Source organism: Salarias fasciatus, chromosome 5, assembly GCF_902148845.1.
Source record: "Salarias fasciatus chromosome 5, fSalaFa1.1, whole genome shotgun sequence".
In the NCBI taxonomy this organism is placed as follows: domain Eukaryota; kingdom Metazoa; phylum Chordata; class Actinopteri; order Blenniiformes; family Blenniidae; genus Salarias; species Salarias fasciatus.
Window position 1 is genome coordinate 13,324,277 of NC_043749.1, and position 24,594 is coordinate 13,348,870.

Below are 24,594 nucleotides of genomic sequence, written 5' to 3' on the forward strand. Positions count from 1 at the left end.
AATGTTCAAACCCGAGTTCAAGTTACAGCTGGGCTTCACTGCACTATATCCTTAGGGGTATGACTGAGAGATTTTGCAGTAGTTAGATCACACTGATGGTCTAAATGTAACTTCAGACTTTGATATTGAGGTCTTCATCACAAAAAATAATGAACGGCTCATAAAGAATAAAGGTCAGTGGGCAAGAATTCACCACACACTGGGCTGTCAGGTTTCACCCAGCTTAATGCGGGTTTGTGTAAAGAGTCATTTATTGCTCACTCATGCTTCAGGTGTACCTGACCAAAATAGAAATGTCTTTGTGAGTTTTACTCGACCTAATGAGTCAGACTGGCGCACCAGGCCAGACTATGCTGAGGTGCTCAGGCTCAGGGCACTGGATGGCTGCAGCCTAATCACGCACTAATCTCTGATGTTCCAGTTCAGCACTGGGATTACTCAGGGAGAGAAAATATCCCAGATACAGCCAGAGAAGGGATTAAATGATCAGCGCTTGAAGTGGGCCCCCTCTGTTTTACCATGTCCTGACAGGTGGACCTGGTGGTCGAGGCCTACATTGTAATGTTGTTAAGACTGTATGTGTGTGTGTGTGTGTGTGTGTGTGTGTGTGTGTGTGTGTGTGTGTGTGTGTGTATGCATGCATATGTTCAGAGCACTTCCCAGATATTTTCATCTCAGCTTCAGATGAAAAATACAGACCACGTTAATCCCATGTGATTTTGTAGAGGATGTCGATTCTGTGTGTTTGCAGGTTCTTCCAGTCGGGTTCTTTCTGGCAAAAGACATGTATGTTTGGTCAGTTGGTGTTTAGATTCAGATGAGACTGTGAGCACACATCTGTTTCTCAGTGCTAATACAGGGACGGACTGATGAGCGGTCCACAATGTACCCTGCACAATGTTTGCTGGATCATGCTTTAATCCATGTGAACGTTGTCGAGATAAAGTCGATATGCAAAGTGGATGGAATGATGTATTAGCTACGTCTGGTATAATGTTAGTATTATTCAGCAAGGAAAGAGAACCCACACAATAATGTTGTTGTGGTTGCTGTTGAGCTATACACCTGAATAAAAATATCAACATTTTTCACATTGTTATTTAAAACAAACAGATTGTGATTCAAACCATCTTAGGAAAAGTGATGGTATTATCTATATTCTGGTAAATGGGATGAAGTGCATTCTGATGTGTATGAGTTGTCATTTTTCCAGCTTAGTCACCCTGCCCTCACTGGTCGGTAGTGTTATGTCAACTTGACATGGCTTCCCCTCTCTTGTCATGGGTCTGTGCCTGAGGACAATAGGTCCAGGCTGTGCCACAGGGCCCACAATCCAGCTCTGAGCTAAAGCAGTGATGCAATCCCCCAAAGGGCCCAAAGGGCCCTCTACAAACACAGTGATCACTGCAAACCTCATGCATCACAGGCTCAGCAAGAATTTCTTTAAATCCACTTTTCGACAAATACACCATGAGTTTGAGAAATGAAACAGTTTAATGCAGTGAATGTGTTTTGAAATCTTCGGGAACTATGACTTCTAGCTATTCTGTCAAATTCAGCTTATGTAAACCAAGCTTTTCCTTGATTTTTAAACAGAAGTCCAGCTGCAATTGATTGTTTTGTATGAACTGAGTTAGAATAGTTACAGTGCAATGCTCTGTTGGGTAGTTTGACCAAGTTAGTACAAATCATGTAGCTTGACATGACTGATCGTCTGTTAGCAGTCTGCTTTAAGTATAGAGAGTAACAACAATTTTGAGGGGATGTTTTTTCACTTGAGGGCCTTTGCTCAACCATGGGTTTGAACTGTAACAGAACAAAGTTAATAGCTTGGAATCTTTAACCTTACAGTCCAGCGACAGTCCATCCTGAACCACAGGGCAAAACGTGTTCTGTTAGGCACACAGTGCCTCGAGCCCTCTGTGGCGGAGAAATCAAAACAGTTGTACGCTGACAATTTGACAAGCCATTCTCCAGAAGGTCTGAGCCCTCCCCCTCATTTCCAGACACGTGAGGAGAAGAAGCAGGGCTGAGTGTGAGACGGAGCCTCTTGCTGCTTCACTTAGGCTTCTGCCTGCTCTTGTAAATAGAAATGTGTTGATAGTGAAGAGTGCTGTTGGCACACTGACACCCAATGCCAAGTCAAGGACAGTGTTGTTTACTGTAGCTTTAACCAGCTCCCACTCTCGTTATTAAATTCCTTCTGGCTTCCCCTTTGTCTACAAAAGAGAATAACTCACGTGATGTCTGCTTGATGATAAAAATGAAATTTGCCACCCTGGCTTGTGTCTGAATTATATCTGCCAACATCATTAAGTACAAACGATACTATGAGGGACACTTGTCGTGGCCGGTTGGATCACTTCTGAGCCTTATGGCTTAACAAAGAAAGACAAACTTTTTGATACATACACAGTACTTTAATTTGCCTTTGTAAAAGTTGATGACTAAACTTAAGAAAGGCACTGATTTATGGAATTCAACATAAAAATCAAGACACATGAAAGAGTGTGCACACTGAGGACATTTGGTTGTACTGTAAATACAACTCAAACACGTGAGTAAAGGTAATATACAGTAAGTAAATTATCAATTTTACTGATAACACTTCTTCTGTTGATGGGCAACTCCATGTGTACACTGAACCATGAAGTGCGGCAGAAAATCTGTCAAAACTAACAATGAAGTTCAAAGTTAAACAAGCTAATTGCGTGGACTTTACACAAGGAGGAGCGAACAAACAAGGATAAGAGTGAAAGAATATCACCTTTCCTTTGACAAACTGTTCATGCATCAATCATGCAAATAGCTTGTCTCAATGGTTTTCAGAGTAAAATTCATTTGAGCCCTCAAATAAAAGTTTGAAAAATAGACTATACATTGAATCAACACATCTAATCACTGTATAGTTTCTCGGACAACAGCTATAAAAATATTTAATCAACATTTCAATCAACAGGTTTGACTGAGATTCATACAAATTACTGCATCAGGTCTTTTATTGTCCAGTACAAATACTTTAAGTGACCAGACAGGAGAGGCTTTATTCGATGACCATGGCAACTTCCCTCAAATTACAGGCCAAAGGAGAACTGGAACTGCTTTTACGTAATACAGGCTCAGTTGTGACCCTTACTCCAAGGAAAACCAAACCTGTGTTCACTTGAATCGACTGGAGAAAGAAATTGTAGAATCCACTGAACGTCATGGGATGTGTGTATTGGAGTGAAAGTTGAGATCCCTGTACCGCGGGGCTATAGAACGGCAGCTGGAAAGCCCCTTACGACCGGGGGAGACATATACGCGCCGCCACCAGATGCCTTGGCACTGACCGCAGTGTGTAATGCCTAGTTAGGCCTGCGCTGGAGATAATACCACACTATCAGACAGACACTTTGAGCCTGTCAGTGAACAAACACTGAGGTCCTGACCCACTTGGGAGGAGGCGCTTGGTCACCTCTTTCCACAATACAGAGGCTTTGATTACAGACGGGACCATCTCTGGTATCTCGCTAATGCGCACGTGTAACGTGAGACATGGAGAATACTTATGAAGGACTGATTGAGGCCATACAGGCGACCAAATCACTGGAGTGGTCGCCATTTATGTTTGTGTGCAACGTGTGGATGATCCCTACTATGTTTAGGTTGAAAATTGCGAGACATGTTAAGCTGCCTCACTGTTACGGCCTAGTTTCTACATGATCCACATCAATACTCGGTCTGCAGCACATCACCATGGGAACAGTTATGAGATGATAGTGTATGTCTGAGCAGCGAACACGTTCAAGGTTTTATTGAATTTTCTGCTTGCAAATGGTGCACATACTAGATTTGCTGTGTATGTGACCTGAGTGCAATGTAATCTTTTTCTCCTTCTTTCATTTTTTTGTAAGCATGTAAATTGTGATTTCTGTCCCTGCCCATGGCTGCAGCGCCTGTGGCTTCAGTCCACTTTCTATTTTAACTTTGCTGGCTCATCTTGAAACACCTCCAATTTGCTAAGCACACACACACACACACACACCCTCACCTTTGACGCCTGCTCATGACATCAAATAAATAAACCTAAAGTGGAACGCTGTGCATTGACACCACCTCCTCATGGTTTGATTTCCTGCAGGTCTGGAGGTGAAATTAGGTCAGACACCGAGTCTCTTGCCCAGGATCTGGGAAGCTAGGTTATCTGGGTACAGTCCAAGCAACCACAACAAGTGTGTTTTCATGTGTGGTGATCCTGATCTTTACGTCTTGTCTACCATCATAAATCCTTCTAATGTCAAATGATGTTCAACGCCACTGTCAAACAAGTCGACCAGAATGAACTGATATTAGCAGAACATTCCAGAGCATCTCTGGCTTGTATAATTTATCACACATTTCTTAAGCCTTATCTCATTCTGTGTAAATGTTTAAACCATCGGAGCTAATTGGCAACCATGTCCAGCTTACGAAGCACCTTGTTAATCTAACTTATTCTTACATTTAATATAAGCTTGGCACCAGAATTAGTTGGGTAAAGCCATCTAGTATATTAAAAAATATATATTAAAGTGGGCAAAGTGCATCTGTGTGAAAATTAGAGTTAATAGGTTCACATTCAAACACTCAATACAAGCTAAAATTGAAGGTTAACTTTGCTGTCACGATCAGTCTAACAAAGTTCCCCTTGTTAAACCTGGTTCTTTAGTTTCTCACTGTATCTACAGTCCAAATAGCTGTCAACACCTCTGCTATTTAGGAGCGCGCTGCAGCTCTCATATGGTTTACCTAGAGCAACGGCGCCACATGGACAGACATTCATATATAAATCAACTCAAAACAAGATGCAAAAGTCTAATTTTCATCACTCGTAAATGTGGATGTGTTACCGCAAGTCTGCATTTAAACATGGCGTGCATAAAATAGACAGCCGCAACAAAACAAAACAACTAACTGAACTACTTTCATCCTTATTGATATTCTGATCAACTACATGAAGAAGGACACAGTGCCAGTGCTGTGGTCACAAATTTAAAGCCAAGCACTCACTATTCTTCTCAGACTAGTCAGCAGGATAAATACAGAACAAACAAACAAAACACGGCACAGATTCCATTGGATTTACTGGTGGAAAAAAAAAATCCCAGCCACTCAGCCTAATAACCAAATTATGAACATGTCTTTGTTTGTATGATAATAGACACAGTATTGAAGAGTATATTTCAGTCACATGCCTGAAAAGCTCAGTGGGTGGGGACTAAGAAAGAAAAACAAAACAAACTTTCTAACCTCATGGCCTACATCAGTTCCTTTTCCTTCAGAGAGAAACATGAGCAACTTTATCTCTGGTATGTAGCCTTCCTCGGGGGTTTTTCGAAACCTCCAGTTAATAGACAGCAGAAGACAGTCATAAATTGCTGCGATTAGCTTTGAACAAAACCTTCCAGAACTGCTCTGTTGGATGAAGTTTCTGGAAGTGAGAGGGTTTTACAACGGAGGGAAGCGTCACTCAGAGTGAAATATGCAGTTTTTGCAGCTCCGTCTTCCTCCATGCTGCTTCACTGTACATTAACAGGTTCCATATGACCCAAATATGCTGAGAGTGAGCAAAGAAGTCCCTTACATAAACAAAACCCCCTCCCTCTGCTTCTCACGTGTTACACAGGATGTCACGTGGCATCCAGTACTGCCAAAATGTTAAACCATAATATTTTGGTTTTCGTGTGCACATGCAAGCCCCAACAGAAAATGTAAATTCTGCCTGGGCAGTGGACTTGAGCCTGATAGAGAATCATCCAAAAACAAACGATGGCCAGAACATTTACCATTCAAGGACTTGCATGAAACTGAAGTTCATTGGGTTAGCTTGAAGTTTTCCTAGTTAAAGTTTTTGCATGACTAAACACAAGGTGGAGAAACATAGTAGGGAGTCCAGGGACATTTAAAAGTTTTGTCACTTATCTGGAAAAGAAAAGAAAAACAAATGCAGCTGCTTAACTTCCTCTTGTTGATGAGAAAAAAGTCAAATTTACATTACCGGTACTTTAAAAGTCAGAAACATAAATCATTGCTCATGGTTGTCTCACTGCCGTGCACTTCAGCGCACTACGGCAGTCTTCTTTTTCCAGGAAACGGGGGTAAACATCATCTGTTGCAAGTCAGAATCAAGACTCCGCCCAGTTTCGACTGGACACAGAGATCATGTTTTCTTTCTCAGTCTGCAGATGTAAAGGGGTTTTTTGTTTTGCAGTTCCCTTGGTGTGTTTTTGGACGAATGTGTTACTGGCTGGTTAGGGGATATCTGCTCGTGCCTGCCTGTGCATGTTTGTTTGTGTGTGTGTGTGTGTGTGTGTGTGTGTGTGTGTGTGTGTGTGTGTGTGTGTGTGTGTGTGTGTGTGTATGTTCTCGTATTTCTATCCTTGTTGGGGCCAAATGTCCCCACAAGGATAGCAAAACGTGAAACGACGTGCCTTGTGGGGACCTTTTTTCGGTCCTAAGTAGGAGAAACAGTGTTTTCTTGACCATGTTGTTGTTACTGAAAAAAGTAAAAGTGCAAAAACATTTCTTTAGGGTTAGGCTTTGTTGTGGTGTGGGTTAGGGTTAGGGTAAGGGTCAGGGTTAGGGGCTAGACATGAATGGGAGTCAATGGACGGTCCCCACAAGGATAGAAATACGAGACTGTGTGTGTGTGTGTGTGTCTATGTACAGAAGACGAAATGAATATAGGTTCTGTGTGCATCTGTGGTATTACATAACAGCCAAGGGAAGCCAATCGGACTATCTAAACCTCATGACATTATATTCACACTGGGTACAGACTGTTCTGAGGGAATGACCCCCTCAAATACAAATACATATGATTTCACAACCAGTTTCCGACTCACCAGTTGTGACCATTATTTAATTCTATCATGCACAACATGCAAACTGAAAGCTTAATTCACTTCTATAATTCTACAATTTCATTTAGCAGACGCTTTTGTCCAAAGCGATGTACAACACAAGCAAGAATTCAGACATAAGGAAAAACCTTTTGTAAGTGCAAAAAGTACTTCAAGTGCAATTGGTCAAAGGTGTTGCCATCAAGTTGCAGAAGAAGTGCCAACCACCCCCTTTTTTTTATCAACTTTGTCAGTGCTAAATAAGTGCTGGGTTTTGGTCCACCTGACTTATTCTACCCCTAAGGTGGAGTTGGATTAAATCCCTCGGTGTTCTCTGAACAATTGAGTCTTCAATTGTCTCTTGAAAGTAGAAAGAGACTCAGCAGAACGCACAGAGTTTGGTAGTTTGTTCCACCATTTGGGAACAACAGAGGAGAAGAGTCTAGCTAGAGATTTAGAGCTGTGCTGGGCTGGAAGCACCAGGCGTCTCTCACATGCAGAGCGAAGTGGGCGTGAAGGAGAGTAGACCTGGATCAGGGAATCCAGGTAGACTGGAGCTGTTCTTGTAAGTGTTTTGTAAACCAGGAGGGGAGTTTTGAATTTGATTCTGGCTGTAACTGGAAGCCAGTGAAGGGAGATGAACAGGGGAGTGACATGAGCTCTTTTGGGCTGGTTGAAGACCAGACGTGCTGCTGCATTCTGGATCATCTGTAGAGGTTTGACTGTACATGCAGGGAGACCCGCCAGAAGAGAGTTGCAGTAGTCAATGCGTGATATCACGAGAGCCTGAACCAGAAGCTGTTTGGCCTGTTGGGTCAAGAAGGGTCTGATCTTCCTGATGTTGTAGAGGGCATAACGACAAGACCGAGAAACTGAGGCCACATGAAACTTAAAGGTCAGCTGGTCATCAATCATGACACCCAGGCTTCTGGTTGAGTTTGTGGGCACAAGTAGGTTCGAGTGATGTTGGACACTGATCTGAGGCTGAACAGATGAACAAGCTGGAAAGACCATGAGTTCAGTCTTAGACAGATTTAGCTGAAGGTGGCGTTCATTCATCCATGTGGAGATATCAGCCAGACATGCTGACATCGGAGCTGAAACTGTTGTCTCGTCAGGTGGAAAAGAGTGGAAAAGCTGAGTGTCGTCAGCATAACAGTGGTAGGAGAAGCCATGGGAGCGGATCACTGCACCAAGTGAGGTGGTGTACAGAGAGAAGAGTAAGGGACCAAGCACTGACCCCTGAGGGACCCCTGTTGATAGGCCATGTGACCTTGACACCATGACACTCTGAAGGATCTGCCTGTGAGATAGGACTTGAACCACAACAGGACAGAACCTGAGATTCCGAGCTCAGAGAGTGTGGAGAGGAGGATCTGATGGTTCACAGTGTCAAAGGCAGCAGACAAGTCCAGCAGCAGTCGGACAGAGGACTGACCAGCAGCTCTCGCCAGCCGCAGAGAATCTGTGACTGATAGGAGTGCAGTCTCAGTGGAGTGGTCGCACCTGAAGCCTGACTGAAAAGGGTCAAGTAGGTTGTTGTTCCGCAGATGTTCACAGAGACTTGGTTGAATACTGAGCACTCCAGTATTTTCGACAGGAATGGTAGAAGTGAGACTGGCCTGTAGTTTTCAACCTGGGCTGGGTTGAGATGAGGCTTTTTGAGTAGGGGGGTGACGCGGGCTTGTTTAAAAGTAGCAGGAAAAATGCCAGTTTCCAGAGAGGAATTGACAATATGCGTGACTGCAGGTTTGATTGTGGGTAAGATGGTCTGCAGGATGCTGGTGGATATTGGATCGAGAGGACATGTAGGTTTTGAGCTCAGACGAAGTCTGGAGACCTCATCCTCGCTCACAGGAGCACAAGAGCAGAGTGAAGGAGCAGTAGTGGGTTTGAGCTGACGGGACTGGTCAGGCTGCTGACTGCAGCCACTTTTTCAGTGAAAAAAGAGGCAAACATGTCAGGAGTCAGCTCAGTGGACGGCTGAGCAGCTGGACGAGAAAGCAAGGAGTTGAACGCCATAAACAGTTCTCTGGAATCAGAATCAGAATCACTTGCATGGGTATGCAGTTTCCCTATGATCACCAGACAGCATGTTTCAAGCTAATTTGTGAGTGTGAATTAGTACAACTCGTGTATGCGTAAAAATATTTGTGTGGAAAATCAACATGTACTTTGCAACATGTCCTGTAATGCAATTTGCGTGAATCAAGGGACAACACAGCAGCTGTGATACAACAGTTAGCTGTGCTGTCTCTGTAACAACGCTCCTGGATTGAACTGACTTATTCACACAAACAGAGAAAAATAGTCTCTCCAAGCTTGTCCTGAGCCGACAAGAATGACCCAAAGTTCATGACAACAGCTGACGGCGGCAATGTAGACTGACCGGTAAACAGACAGCTTTGATTTGATTCAGAGCTAAGTTTCCTCCCCAAGTGGGATACTCCATTATAGCCCCCTTTATGCCCACAAAAGGTTGGTTGATTTTTCCAATTGCAGCAAGACACAGCATTGAGTGGTGCAGACACGTAAAGTGGTATTTAAGTTCTGAGGTGAACATAAACAGCTCTCCATGGTACCAAGACAAATTAGTTCATGTTGATGGCCTCACCATTTGTTTTTCATGAGTGTCCTAGACAATTAGTACTTCGATACTGCCGATCTGTCCTGTCACTGTGAGATACCATCAATATCTTTCAGGGTCAGAAGCGCTTTGGACTATCCAGCGATTGACTTAGCAGCAGCGTTCACTTTCCAGTCTGGAAAAACAAATTCTAAACAAAACAAAATAAAAACCTAAAAAACAAATAGCAGTAGAGTCACATAACTCAAGAAGTTGAAATCTTATCTTTGCGACTTGTTTTTTTGTGGTTTGCTGGGAACAGTTATCAATATCAGCATTCAAAATACTGTTTCTTCTTGCCTCTGGCGTGGGAGAGAGAAATCATGTACTGAGTTTAAATGCTGAAGAGTTTTATTCAGGTGTGTAGAGAGCTTTCAAATGTTTCCTTATCCTTTATATCTTTAGCTCCAAAAGGTGCAGTCGATCATATCAAGCATCGAATACAAGTTGATTGTTTTCAGATGCCTCTCACACTGCACACTACAGATATTTCTTCATTTATTATATATATACGTATGTATATATATATATATATATATATATATATATATATATATATATATATATATATATATATATATATATATATATATATATATATATATATATATACATGCCTCAAAAATGCAGCCGTTGAAAGTTTTAATGCTGATGAATGTTAGTGTCTGAGTTCAGTTTCTCACTTGAAATTAATGGTTTATAATAGACAAAGCATCAACACAAGCACTTAAAGAAAATGCAAATATCCTGCTTGCGGAGCATTATCTACAGTCGATTGTGCTGCAGCACCACAGAAAGGTGGATACTTTCTGAACAAACCTGGATGTGCTGACTCAGAAAGCAGAACTCGACTTTCCTGAAGCGTGAGTCACTTCTTGCAAATTAGATTAGTCCAAAAACAGATAAAGTAGAATGAGTGGCACCAAGGGCCTTGTTCTCATTATAAATAGAAGCATCTTAAAAAGCGAACCAAATGTAATGAACTACATAACGAGTGCTCGCACCACACGTGTCACTCATTCACGTTTCCACAGACTTCCCTTCTTTTCCAGCCATTCATTCAACCATCCGCAAATTGTGGATTGATGATCAATAACACATTAAGCTGGTTGGTGTGAATCAATGTGTATGGAACACACTCCTATAGTGGGATGATTGATCTGCAACTTTGTGACGTCTGTTATCTGGAACAAAGCCTGCTTCAAAGTGAGAGTGGAGACCATTTCAATTGAAATATGAAAATTGTGTAAAAGTTCATTATTCACATTTTGTAACATCAGCATATCACAGGAAGGAAATGAGAATTATCTCCTGACTCTGCGGCTCCAGTCAGTATTGGACAACTGAACAAAGAGTTCCAGTAGGTTTGATGTTGAGTAAATGTTGTTTCCGTCACACTTCCTCAGTCACTGGTAGTAAATGTTCTGAAATCCAGTCGATGTTAACGTCTCAGAACAGGACACCAAACTCTGATTGAACGTTAATGTTCCTGTAAGACATGGCTGACTGTTTGTAAAGGTGATAAATCAACGTCTAATGTGGAGTTGCTGCACTCTCATCTACAGGCCCTCCAAAACAGGTATTGATTACTTAACATGCAATAATAAATGTTTAGATTCACCACATTAAAAATAAAAGTTAACTGAAATGTGATTTATCAGTAGAATCGATCTACTGCTGTGATAGCATTCCTTTTATGTCGGATCGGTAGACATATTTAACGACATGAGAGAAGCCAGGCAGTAATGTTCACATGAGCGTGTGGAATCAAACTGCAGTTCTCTGAGCTGAGTGTTTGTGGGTGCTCGCTCTCAGCAGTGTGTCGGGGTGCTGCAGTGCTGCTCTGCTGATTTGCTGGGCACGTGATGATGAACGCACGTTTCTGCAGAGGTTACTACAGCCAACAGAGCTGCACTTGTCAATCCTTCTGTTTTTCCACCACTTCAGAGTTCCTCAACTCGCCACCTGCAAAACGATCACAACCCACCACTGTTAAAAATTTGAAAATCTGACATCTCGGGGTTTTGCTTCATCTTGTCTGACAAAAAGGTTTTCCCCAACTTTGGATTAAGACCCTCATCATCCCCCTGTTTAATTCAGCATTGTTCACGACCATTCATGCAGTTTCAGAAACACCCATGATTTCTTGCCGCGTCTTGTCTCACTTACGGTATTTACATAATTTAAAGTGCCGACGTCTCCCTCCCACGGCACTCCGAAACCTCAGAGCATCGATTCTTTCTCACGAGCATACTCTCATCCTTCCCCCTCACCATCCCACCTGCCTCTCCCTCTTCACCGCCACCCCTCTCCTCTCTCTGCTGCAGTGTGGAATTTTCCAAGCACAGCAAGTGCTGCAGTGCTCGAGCTCACAGTGAAGGCATGGAGGAGGAAGATGAAAAGAAAAGAGGCAGGGCAGGAGATTTTTTATATGTATATATATATATATATATATATATATATATATATATATATATATATATATATATGAGAGACAGACAGAGAGAGAGAGAGAGAGAGAGAGAGAGAGAGAGAGAGAGAGAGAGAGAGAGAGAGAGAAATACAAAATACACACACACACAATTGTGGGGAAGGACCTATTATCTAATTTCTTTCTGTGAACTCAGTGGAAAAATACCAGGTAACCAAACCTGCATGGCAACAGCAGAGGTTGAGAAAAGAGTGATATGCACAGGTATGGTCTTTTGTGAATATATAGTGTTCAATTCAATTAAAATGTAAATAAATTACTTACTTGCTTTACTTACTTTAAATCCAAAACATCTTAATTGCAATTCTGAATCACAAATACATTAGGAGTTATGTAGCAGGCATTGAGACCTGACATAGAGCAAAGGAATCAGACACAAACTGTATGAGCTTAATAAACAAATAATTATATGCTTTCTGTCACGTAATAAAACTAAAAATGATAAACTGTAGAATGAAACAATAGACGGTTTAAATGGTTTAATTGAAAAACAAATAAACTGATGAAGACTCAACATATCACAGTATCATCCACTAAAGTAGCTGCAAATGTAGATGAATCAAGAGAAACTATATTAGCTTGTCATTAGGAATAGTACTGTAAATTCAAACATCACCTTCAGATACGTATATGCAATAATTTCACTTTCTTTCACACTGACTAATTACCAAGAATCTGGGCCAACATCTTATACAAATACGATACAAAGATAACAGTAGCTATTCCCTCTTTTTAGGAAATACTCTGAAAGATGGTATTAAAGAATATAGTTTGTAGATAATGTAAGACACGAAGGGTGTAACTTAAAGCTTCATACTAAATGTAACTGAAGGGTTTGCTAAAATCCCCGGTAGTTACCACCATAATCTGACAAAGGGCCTCCCAGGAAAGCCGTCATGTCACAGTCAGACACGCAACATTTTCAGCGTGAAAGTGGAGGAGGTGATGGAAAATGTGTTAATGACATTCTGTGTGCTGCGGCGGACCACACAGCAGTGGGTTTTCTACAGAGATGTAGTAATAAATTATTAAATAATATAGTGTAAATGACCAGGGCAAGTTTTTCTTTTTTTTCTTTTGCAGCAGTCTGCTATGTCCGCTTGAGAGCAATGACGTTATCAATGACAGCGAGTGTGGGAAAGTCAAGGGGTGTGTCTCTGTCTGACAACGTCCTGCGTCACTGGTGACGTGTAAGACATAACACCATTTACGCTGCTTCTAGGAGATAACCTGAGGGCAGACGCTCGGACAGTCCCTATCATGTGTACAGTCCAGCATGTGGTGGACACACCCACAAATCTAACACGATGGGACAAAACATTACGTGCAAGAATATTACAAGATGTACCTGATTGGATCAGATAGAAGAGTCCAAGCTCACAAATATTTTTATGATCACATTTTTATTTTGTTTGGAAAATTATGATATACAACACAAACAAGAACGTGTGTAACCAAAAGGATACAAGTGATGACTGTCAGCCTCGACAACAAAAAGGAGCAAAAAAAAAAAAAAGAAAAAAAGAATATATGTATATATATATATATATATATATATATATATATATATGAATGTATTACAGTGAACATGCACATGCCACTGCAGAAGGAATATCAACATAACAACATAAACTTCAGAGTCTCAGCAGTTTCATGCGACTGTTCCAGTATGCTTTCCTGAGCTATATTTATACGAGCAGTTGATTATTGCATGTAGAAAACGCCAAGAAACATAAGAATCCAATGAGTAAGAAAGTCACATTTCAGATAGAATGTGAAGTGTACTGTCTGGCTTTGCAGGCAATCTATAGAAGTTATTTTAATGGACTCTTTATGAGGATGTATTCTGCTAAACCTCTGTTATGTAATCTAATTGGCTGTGTTGTTTTTTGGTTCTGTATTGATGACTGGGAAACAAATTTCTTCTGTAGATAATAAACACTTGAGCCTTGATTTTTATTTAAAGACAGTGGTGGATCTAAGATGTGCAGGGACCAATGAAGCATACAAAACAAAACAAAAAAAGAGAGAGAACTTAAAGGTTCATCAACGTTTGGCCGCTTTCAACATCCTTCTCCAGGTGAAGGGTGAAACTGTAGCCATGATATTCTAATCAGCTGCTTCACTGACATGTTAATCTGCATTAAAGGTAGAATGGCTGAAAACCTGAAATTCACTGATCATTTCTGCTGTGTAAGAAGTTTGTTAAATGAACTCCAGCATTAATTAAAATAAGATGTTTGAAAAAAAAAACAGATTAGAAATTCGGCCGTGGTGGTGCAGATGGAATTGTGTATATATCTGTGAACTGAGTAGGAGGAGGCTGTGCTGGTCAGGACCACAGACAAGTGGACATTTGGCAATGAATGAGACAAGCTTCACTCGCCTTTCTTTTCTGAACATGGGACCCTTTGCAATTTTTTTCTGTCACATTGTGATGCCAGATGAAATGAGATCCAGTGAGCGTTAGCGACAGGAGGGGTTTTATGGGAATCCTGAGGGGGCTGGGAAGTGGGCCAGAGTAGGGTCACTGCCACAGCTGCCAGTCATCTGCCCTTGTATGCACAAACTCTGGGACACTGTCAAAGCAAAAACCCAAAGAGCAGTGGGGGGGGGGAGTCTGCAGAGGTCAGAGCTGCGTAACCAGTTACACAGCCAAATGTTGAATAAACTCTTATCAAAGACAAACTACAATATCCTCAAACACTAATGCAATTTCTAAGCTCTACATATAAATTTTTCTATATTTCTTTTTTAAGCAGATCCAGTGGAATGCGACCAAACCTCTGGCCTATGCACTGTCGTTTCAGGTTGTCTGACTCAATTTGTCCCATAGAATAATCCCTGGGTTGCATAACAGCAGCCCACCACCACCTACTAGTGGCAAATCCCAGAGATCAAGAAAGGGATCAGACAAAAAGAGGGCCGAGAGAGACAATGAAAAGACAGGATGAAAAAAAAAGAAAGAAGACACAGTGGATGTGAAGCTGTGGACCCAGCAGTCAGGATGGGGCAGGGCAAGGACAGTATTTCAGCAGAGGTAGCAGACAGTGGAAACCAATGTCAATACAAACATCATGCCGTGTGCCGTCAAGAACACATGGCGCACAGCATGAGCACACAACTCAGGTAAACAGTGAATTATGCAAAGGGAATCTGCACTTCTATGACATAATGAAAGGGAGAGGAGGAGGAGGTCTCCTGTGGTTTGATAGAGTAATCCGCCTTTCCCACCTTGTGATGGAGCAATGGGTGCTGAAGAGGAAACCAAAGAGAGGAGCTGGTAACTGGGACAGGCCTCAGCAGGCATAATGTGAAGTATGTGGGAGAAGTCTGAAATCAAAAGATGAGAGAAAGAAACTTTCAAGTGTGTGGAGGCGACAGAGTGGGAGTTAAAAATGCTAAAAACAGCCCGGCAATTTAGTGGGACAGAGCGACAGGTAAATTAGAGCCTGTGCCAGCGGACATTTTCTGTTAATGAGAACAGCTTAAATATAGCCAAAGAGGAAGGAGGAGTTGACACCGCACGCTAAGGAGTTTGCCTTCACTTTCTCTGTCAGTCTCATGGAACATTTTTACAGCCGAGCCTCAAAGTATCCTGTGTCAGTGAACATAGAAATCCATCTTGAGTATCCCCCGATGGAGTGACATCAAGATCACGCACTGATTCATACTGCAAATGTGAGAATGGGTCCACGTGGAGCATTACATAACATCCAAAAGAAACATTAGACTTCATCATGTAAGGTGATTCTGTGAAGGTACTATCAACCCTGTCAATAGCCAACAATTTCTTGACATCAGTAACATCAATTTGACTTCACAGACTTTTGTTGTTGCTGTTGCTGAGTTCAGACCGTTTGTGCCTGATAAGCCACAAAAACTGAGACATGCTGAAACCTTCCTTTTGCATGAAACAGAAAAGAAAATAATGTTTGATGTGTTTGTTTGAGAACCCTAGGAGAGGCGGTCTGCAGCAGCGTGAGTATCGGCCGGTTTGCTTGTGATTCATTGGCGTCTTGGTGGGTGGGTGTGCATGAGCAGCTCCACATCAGACATGATTCGTCTCCGTCGAGCCAGTGTGTCAGCAAAGCTTGGATGACCTGAAACCCCGGGAAGCGTTGCTGCAGGAGCCAACGTAAGCACAAGGAAAGGGTCAGCGACACCGCTAACACGAGCCGCACACAGACCTTTAGCTTACACAACATTCTGGGAACTTCAGAACTGCACTGCTCCCAAAGACTATTGATTTTTTTTTTTTTTAACAGAAGAAATGAGGAATAAAAAATTCATAAACCGAGAACTCCAACAGAGGCCTTTTCATTCTTTTCACAGTGAGGATTAAAGATTTGTGAATACAATAATTATGTGCAAGACATTTAAAACCGTATAATGTGGAGATAATTGTCATGAACTGAGGCAGATTTTAAAAAGATGGTTCAGCATAATTGCACTTCATTTACAAGTATACAAAAGAGCTTTTAAGAATGTATCCACTTGTGAAATACTGCTATTGTCCTCACAGTGAGCTCTTTGATAATGGTGTGTGTAATCTGGGACATGTCCTCAGAGGAGGTGTTTCTTTCTAAGTTCAAGTGTTAAGTGTTCTTGCATGGATTAGGTGAAACAGTTAGGACGCCATCGAAATAAAATGTGTGTTAAACGTTTTCAAAACACAGCATACATCACATTCAGACTAAACATGCATGGAGGTCATTTGTTACAATTACTGGTATATTTTCCACAGTGTTTAGGGAATGAAAAGCTCAAATTTGATAACTTTCATCTCCTTCTTTTAAAAAATTGTGAACTGGTTAGTTTCTAGGAATCAATTCTGTTACTTTGGTAACATTACAAATATTCATCAATTACTTTATTTGATATATGCGTGAATCAAACTGGAGCTACAGAGATGTGAGACACCATGAAATCTGGAGAACTGGGTACGCTCAGTCAGTCAGAGCACATTTAATAAAATCAATCTTTACTATTTGTGAATTAACGACCGTGTGGTCATTTGATGACAAGTTTAATCAATTATGGATTGCTATTGGTTTTCAACAATTTAAACTCCTCTTGATGTAAATGTCCTTCATCCACACAAACAAATACAATGAAGCGATGGTTTTAAGTTAACATCCACTTCTCTATAGTGCACAAACAATGTTGTGATTACAAAAATTCATAGAAATATATTTTAAGCATTGAATTAGCAAAAAATCATATTTTGTTGAAACGTATCATTCAAGAATTAGGCTAAAACAAATGTGTAATCTAAATAATAATTACAAAAATTATCACATATTTTGGATCCAGTCAATTTGAAAGTATTAGGATATATGACTCCACTTGAAATGCGAAAGAACCACAGAGTACAAAAACTTTGTGAAGTGAAACACAAGCTGGGCCCTGGTGCTGCAGGTGCCACATGATAGTGTATGACACTGCATACCAGGACTCCTCGGGGTGTAAGTGCTTCATTTATTCATCATAACCCCATCACCTTGTGTTCTGAGATGCCGGATTGTGGTAACTCAACACCAGTTAACCTCTGTGTGTGAATCCAGCCAGCTGCTTAACTCTGCCAAGCACCTCATGCAATCAATACGTCTGCATAGTACTCCGTGTCTGTCTGTCAGCGGTGGAAACACAGAATGAGTTAGAGATATATTTACCCCGATGCAGTGCTCTGTTTTAAAGGGTTCCAAAAGTAATAGTAAGGACACAGTAAAATGATCTCATTATAAACTTGATCTCAGCCATTTTCTAACACGTGCGGAAGACGAGAAGACCTCTAGGGTGACAATAACCCCACTAATGTGGGTCAGTGCTGCTGATAATTAGCTGCCTTCGCTACGATCTCATTTCAAAGGGGACAGATCAAGAGCTTGTCCACGGTGAAAACATGAATAGAATTTAATAGGATAGTATGGTCTCCCTTCACAAAATAGAAGCACAAATAAGGTGGAGTCTGCTTCAAAATGTCTTTTAAATATCTGTGCTTCTCTGAGATGATCTGTTACTGTCTGCGGCAGCGGGAACGTCAAAGGTCTCTTGGCAAACTTAGTTAAACATACCTGAGCTCTCTGCCAATGCTAAGCCGCTTTCACTGGCTTAAGAAAATGTGTCATCTGTGTAAACAGCCGACAGAGCCGGTAAATACACAACAGCAGTCCTATATAAACACACACCCGTGGAGAGGAGGATGACTGGTTGGCTTGCAGAAATGCGGTTGCCTCACCAGGTGTTTAGTAAAGCTGAGAAGTGCTGAGATGACAGTATTGTCACCGGGCGAAGGCACAACCAAAGACTGCCAGCGACTCTCTGATGACCAGCGGTGGTAAAAAGATGATGCATCCGCCTCTGGCTCCCTGACACATCAGGGCTGGAGCGCCTTCGGTTTACTGTTGGCCCAAAGTTCCCTATGATCAGAGGTCTTACCTGTACCTTCTAATGATGATCTACATTCTGTCAAATAATAAGCAGCACTGAGAAGTTTCCAAATGGTACTTTACTTTTTTGCTGGAGTCAGGGCTGACTAAGACTTTCGGAGGCACTAAGCTAACAGCTCTGTTGTGCTCCGCTCTGATTCACGCAACAGGAATCTGTTACAAGAACAACATGTTGCTATTGGGGTCACAACAACTGCAACCCCGGACACATGGAGGGCACCCCCAGCGGCAGCACACTTATAGGTTCATTCCAGAGCTATAAATAAACACTTTCCAATGGAATGGCAAACGGCAAGTCTTCCTGTTGATGTTGAGATAGCGGCAGAAGAATAAGAACTCCAGCTGAGCATCAAACAGCATCAAACAACAGTGAAAAATTCATTTGATAATAAATAACCCTCCGTTCCCTTTCAAAAGCATGGAAATTAAACCAGCTGAATTCTGTCTTTCACCAAAAAAGCAATGCACTCTCCCAAAGACCAGATTATACAAAGTAAGTTGTTTAATCAAAAGCCAAAATAGCTTTCATTAACTAGGTTTTCAGACAGAATCGATATATCGAGGGACACTGAGGTTACACCGGGAGATAAAGCACGGCCTTGGGTGCTGCTTTGATTGCCTCGTACACAGAGGCACCATGCGCTTGTTTTCACCAAGTACTTCTGAACCAGAAGTAGGTGCGATATGGAGAAGAGCGCTAGCCTGTGTGTCAGAAAATGGTCACTATAGCTGTACATCAGTTCACGATGTGGAATCGATCTACCGAGACTTGATGTGCAGGGTAACCAATCAGATGCTCCCTATCAAACAGTAGTTTTATAGGAAAAAAAATATTTCATGAAACACTGAAACACTTGACCAAGACATTAAACAGAAAAATAATTATATATACTGTGTCTTTTATGTGAAATGAATTGGTCTTTTAATGAATTAATGACACACTTAAGCAATTTTTGGCACTTTTAGTCTTCTATACTGAATATATAAGACAAAATTTAAGCAAATACACGTTACCAGTAACACAGTACTGCCATTAATGTCAAGAAAATGTGATTGATAATATTTATAAAGTTTTTGATCACACAACAAGAAAACAAATCAATTCTTGAGAAAAATCCTCTGATCAGCTGGGTATAAGTAATTTCATAATTTACGAGAGCTATAAAATTAGTGAATGTTATTGTGTGTAGCTGCTACAACACAGAGTGAATGGAACATCAGATCATGTCTAATGTCAGATAATATTCTATTAATCACTCAAACTGTAATTTAGAAACGATCCAAGCAGGTGTTAATGTCAAACAAATGAGAGAAACAAATAATGACTTCAGCGATAAGCTTCTAAAACACGACAGGGACTTCCTGTTGGGATCAAGAGGATTTGGCGTTTGTGTAACAGTGACACAGTGGCTGCTGCTTATCTGCGAGGGGCAGGTGAACCTGAGAAACAGACTCCTCTTTGTGTGCTTGGCGCCATGTCTGCGACCAACAGAAAGACAACAGGCTGCGCTCAGCGGCAGTTCACGTGACGGCGACAATATCTGTATCGGGCTCTTTTTGTCCGCCCGTCTTTCACTTCTTCTCAGTCTGAATGTTACTCAGGGGCTTCTGGCATTTAGTTTCTCACTCAAGTGCACTGACTACATTTTTTTTTTTTTTTTTTTAAATGGCTGAGGGTTTTAGAAAGACCAATTTGAGATCTGAAAAGAGGAAGTTCACTTGGGAGTGGACTCAGTAAATACAGGAAGTTGGCTATTCTCAGTATCTGCACAGCGAAACAAAACACCCATCCTGTTCTTGTCTCCACTGCTGACAGATTGATTCATCACAACCGTTGTTTAGACTGATCTCATCTCTTTCAACCTCAACTGGAAAAACCTTTGGGTTTAGTCAAAGAATAACTAATTCAATTAAATATTTGCTGAAGTAAGAGTCTAACCATATTTAAAATACATCTGTGTTTGAATATGACAGACCCAGGGAGCTCGAACCAACTGTAGACCTTTAACTAGACTTGAATATGTGTCTTTTCAATGCTAACCATTACACAGCTAAGCTTTCTGTTAAAGAAGACTAACAAACTTCAAAGAAAAATTGCAGCATGATAAAATAAATGAGAAAAAACATAAAAATAAAAATTTCCACATCACTGAAAAGAAATCTCATGTATGAAATGTGCCTTTAATAAAATTGTTAATACCTTTAAAACTCACTTTAAAAAAAGATGAAAGAAAGCTGTTTCTATTAAAGAATTAAAAGTTAAACGGGCAATATAATTCTGGAAAAATGTATCTCCTTGGTCTGTAGAGTCTCAGTGTATGAAATATGAAGTATCTGCTGATCTGTGATAAAAGTGCATGAAACTTTAGCAGCCGTTCCTGCGGGGTATTCCAACTTGACCACCAGGGTTTGTGTTTCCTTGATCCTTCGGCACTTCTTCCTGTTACAGTTTAACAAAGCTGAGTCAGTGAATGCTGTTACTAATTACACTGTGAATTAATGTAATCAGTAACCACGACGCTTCACCTGCCACAACACATCAAAGCCTGTGATGGTGAAAACACACCAAGGCCCTGTGGTCGAGTTAGAGTAAAATCTGAACCATTATCACCATCTACATGTTAAAAGGTTTATAGAATGATCTGAAGTCCAAATCAAGACGATACAATTACCAGAAACCACATCACATGACCATGACCTGCTTTGTCTGAGCAACAATAAAAAGTCAATTAGTGTCAGCCTCCTTTTCTTTCACTGGGTTCACCAACGTCCCGGTTTGGGAGAAGTTCCAGATTTAATAAAGAACTGGTTTGTACTTTGATTTTGGTTTGTCACATAATGGCAATCAGTTTTTTTGTTAAAAAGTATTTGATATACACCGAAGCCTTTCACTATTTCTGTTGTTAGAATCTTACTGTTTTTTTTTTGTTTTTTTTTTAGGTATGCACGTGGCAAAAGTAAAAATAAAACTGAAACTAAGTCTAAGCTAAAGCAGGTTTCTTTATCTTGATTTCTGTTTTAAAATACTTGGGTTAAACACTTTTCAGAAAAAGAAAAAGATCCGATTTATATTCCTGACATGTGCCAGTATTTAACACAGTGTCCTCATAGAGCCTTATTAGACACCAGTGGATTTCTTCTGAACTTCAGCGTGTGAAGATTCAGAAGTGCCATTCCTGGCTGAAAAAAGAGGTCAGTAACAAAGTGAAAAAGCATGAAAAATAAGTAAATCTGATCGCTGATAGGTCCATGTTACAGTTTGAAATGGTTACAAGATAAGGAAAAAAGAAGCGTAGCCATAAAGACAAGTAGGTCAGGGAATATTTGTTGAAGTCAAAAAAGACAATAAATGATAGCTCACTTTTAACTCGAGAAAATACAAATAACATGTACATGAACACTGTGATGCTGTGAAAGGTCCTTATGAAGAAGCATGTTACCATGAAATCAAAAATATAAAGACAACAAGCCAAACAGTGTAAGAAGAAAAGAAAATGAGAGAGAGAGAGAGAGAGAGAGAGAGAGAGAGAGAGAGACAGAAAGAGAGAAAGAAAGAGAAAGAGAGAACGCTGTAATATTAGCAGTGTCTGTGAAAGAAAACAGAAAATAGAGCTGGAGTGTCAAGTTGCCGCTGGCGGGGAATGCGTCATATGAAATTTATGGAGATTAAAGGATAGCAGGAGGTTCAACAGTACAGCTCAGTCAGTATCTCTGTGTAACCGGTTAGGAATGCCTCGGTATTTCCCTGAGCTCTGTATGTAAGCGAGAAACATGAACACAGCTGTTATGACGTAGAAATGAATGTTACGTTTGACAAGCTATGAAACAAAAGAGTTTGTTCCCGTGTTTGAGTTCCTCAATCAGAGAATAATGCACTGGGTTGATAAAGTGTCGTGATACCAACACTACATTTTGTGCTGTTTACAATACAGATTATTATTTCAGAAAATACCCATCTGTGATAAGAATTACATTTGAAGTACAAACAAATTTTAACAGCTGTAGTGACTCATGAACAAAAAACTGATGTCAATAATTATACAGTGTTATATAATTCTGTAAACTTCTCACAACAGACCATGTGCACTGTTATCATAGTCATCCCGAAAAGAACCTCATAATAGATAAAACATTCATGCATTAATCAAAAGTCTTGGCACCCTTGGGCAGTAAGATTCAAAGACATGCCGGGACGTATCAGAGAGGCGTGCTCAGTAGACGACAAATAGTTGTGAATAAGGTGTCAGTGTTAGCTGGTGTCACGTGGCAGTCATGTGAGTCTTGCTGCTGAAAGGAAGGATGGTTGCTTCAAACAGGCAACAAGGTGATGGAGCGCCTACACAAGGAGGTGTGCGGGTGGGGCCAAGTCACTGATTCTGTTATCCGCCTTTCGATAGCAACTACAAACTGGCTGCTGTCAATATGTGTAGTACAACAATAAATTTTGCAGAAGGTGACGAAGTGACATGCACTTTTACTGAGCACAAGCTTAGTGAGTGACTCAGTTCACTGGGATACAAATTTGAATGCTAAACTACTTACGTCTATGTCAGCTGAATTTGTTGTGATTATGAACGCTTAAAAACTCATACATGGAATCAATTATCTTCCGTTTCTCAGAATATAACTTTATCAAAAATGTTGGGCAAAAGCTTCTAACAAAATGTGTGCTGATGTAGCATAAATGTGTTTATTTTGTGTCCAAATATGGTGTAGCTTACGACAAAAGCGTCACGTTGCATATGAAAATGTTTTCACCGCTGATTGTGAAAGTCTATTGTGTGTAGAGTGTGATCTAGTGCTGAGATCCAGGGCGAACACACACTGCTCTTCAGGGAGTCGTGATTGTCACAGCGGCAGCAAAATAAGCAGCAGTCCTTCTTTGTCCTCTCTTGTGGTTTGTTGCACGTTGCAACTGACTTTGCCCATTTTCAAAAGTTTGAAAAGTTCGAAAATCTCAAGCAGCTCTGAAAACACTGAACCTCTGTCTATAGATAAACTGATGTGTTATTGGCATACTGGGTCTTGTGACTTTTCAGTGGAAATGACGTTGAGGCAATGCAATCTGAAACGTATGTTAATGATAGGTGTGAACGGGATCGTGTCAGGACTCACCAATTGAGATCTGATCACAGACACACACATCACTGCTAGATCACATACTAAACTAACTGAGCTTAGCTAGTTAAAGAAGTTAACAAAAGCACATAACTGTTTGACTATAATGATATGTTAATTTGTTGTGATCAAGTTTTGCTAGTGATTATATTAGGATTAATTATCCAGTCAGTAAATTAATGATAGCTGTGCCCCATGCCAACACAGGGCTTTGCATGCTAATCTTTACTTTACTAACGTGTAAACTCGCAATCCGATACATATCACACCAAAACCACAAATCAACACAACACAACACTAATCACATTCACACACACCTGCAAGCACTTTTCCCTTTATAAATCAAAATCCACCTGGGAAGTTGTGCAGGTGGATTCACCTCATATCCTGCACTCTACTCGCCCACATTCTGCCATCAATGGTCAATGCAAAGCACCTCATGAATAGTTTTGCATGTGAATAAGCCTGCTGACTGATGGCATTTTATAGTCAATCATGGCAGAGAAGACAAAGGAAATGAATTTCCCAGAAAGGGAAATAGTTAGGGGGGCAGTACAATCAAATTGCTTGGTGGTCGTAGTAGTGGCATCCCTATTAATAAAAAAAAAAACAAGTGAGTGGTGGCACGTGATCACAGTTGTAAATAGTGTGACTGACAGAGCGATTTAGTACGTAGTACAGGCTCACTAAAGAAACACATCTATAACACAGCAGGCTTGGGCGTTTATGATTATGTGGCTCTATAAAACTGATATGTGATGACATTAAATGTTTGAAATAAATCTCCCTTCAATTCACCACTTCACCATTTGCATCGCCAGTTTCCTCAGTCTCTAAATGTTCTTGTGCAAAAAAGAAAGCTGATGTACCAGTGTGCCCATTCTCTCGCCAAGTGTATTTACGTAAATCCTAAACTTTTATGTGGGAAGTGACGAGTACATCTTTCAGGCCCCATTTTGTGTTTAAGCAGGACACTGAAATGAGGCCCCTGATTCTCCTGTCCTTCCTGTTTTAAGCACAGGGTCAGGAAAACCACTCTTCTGG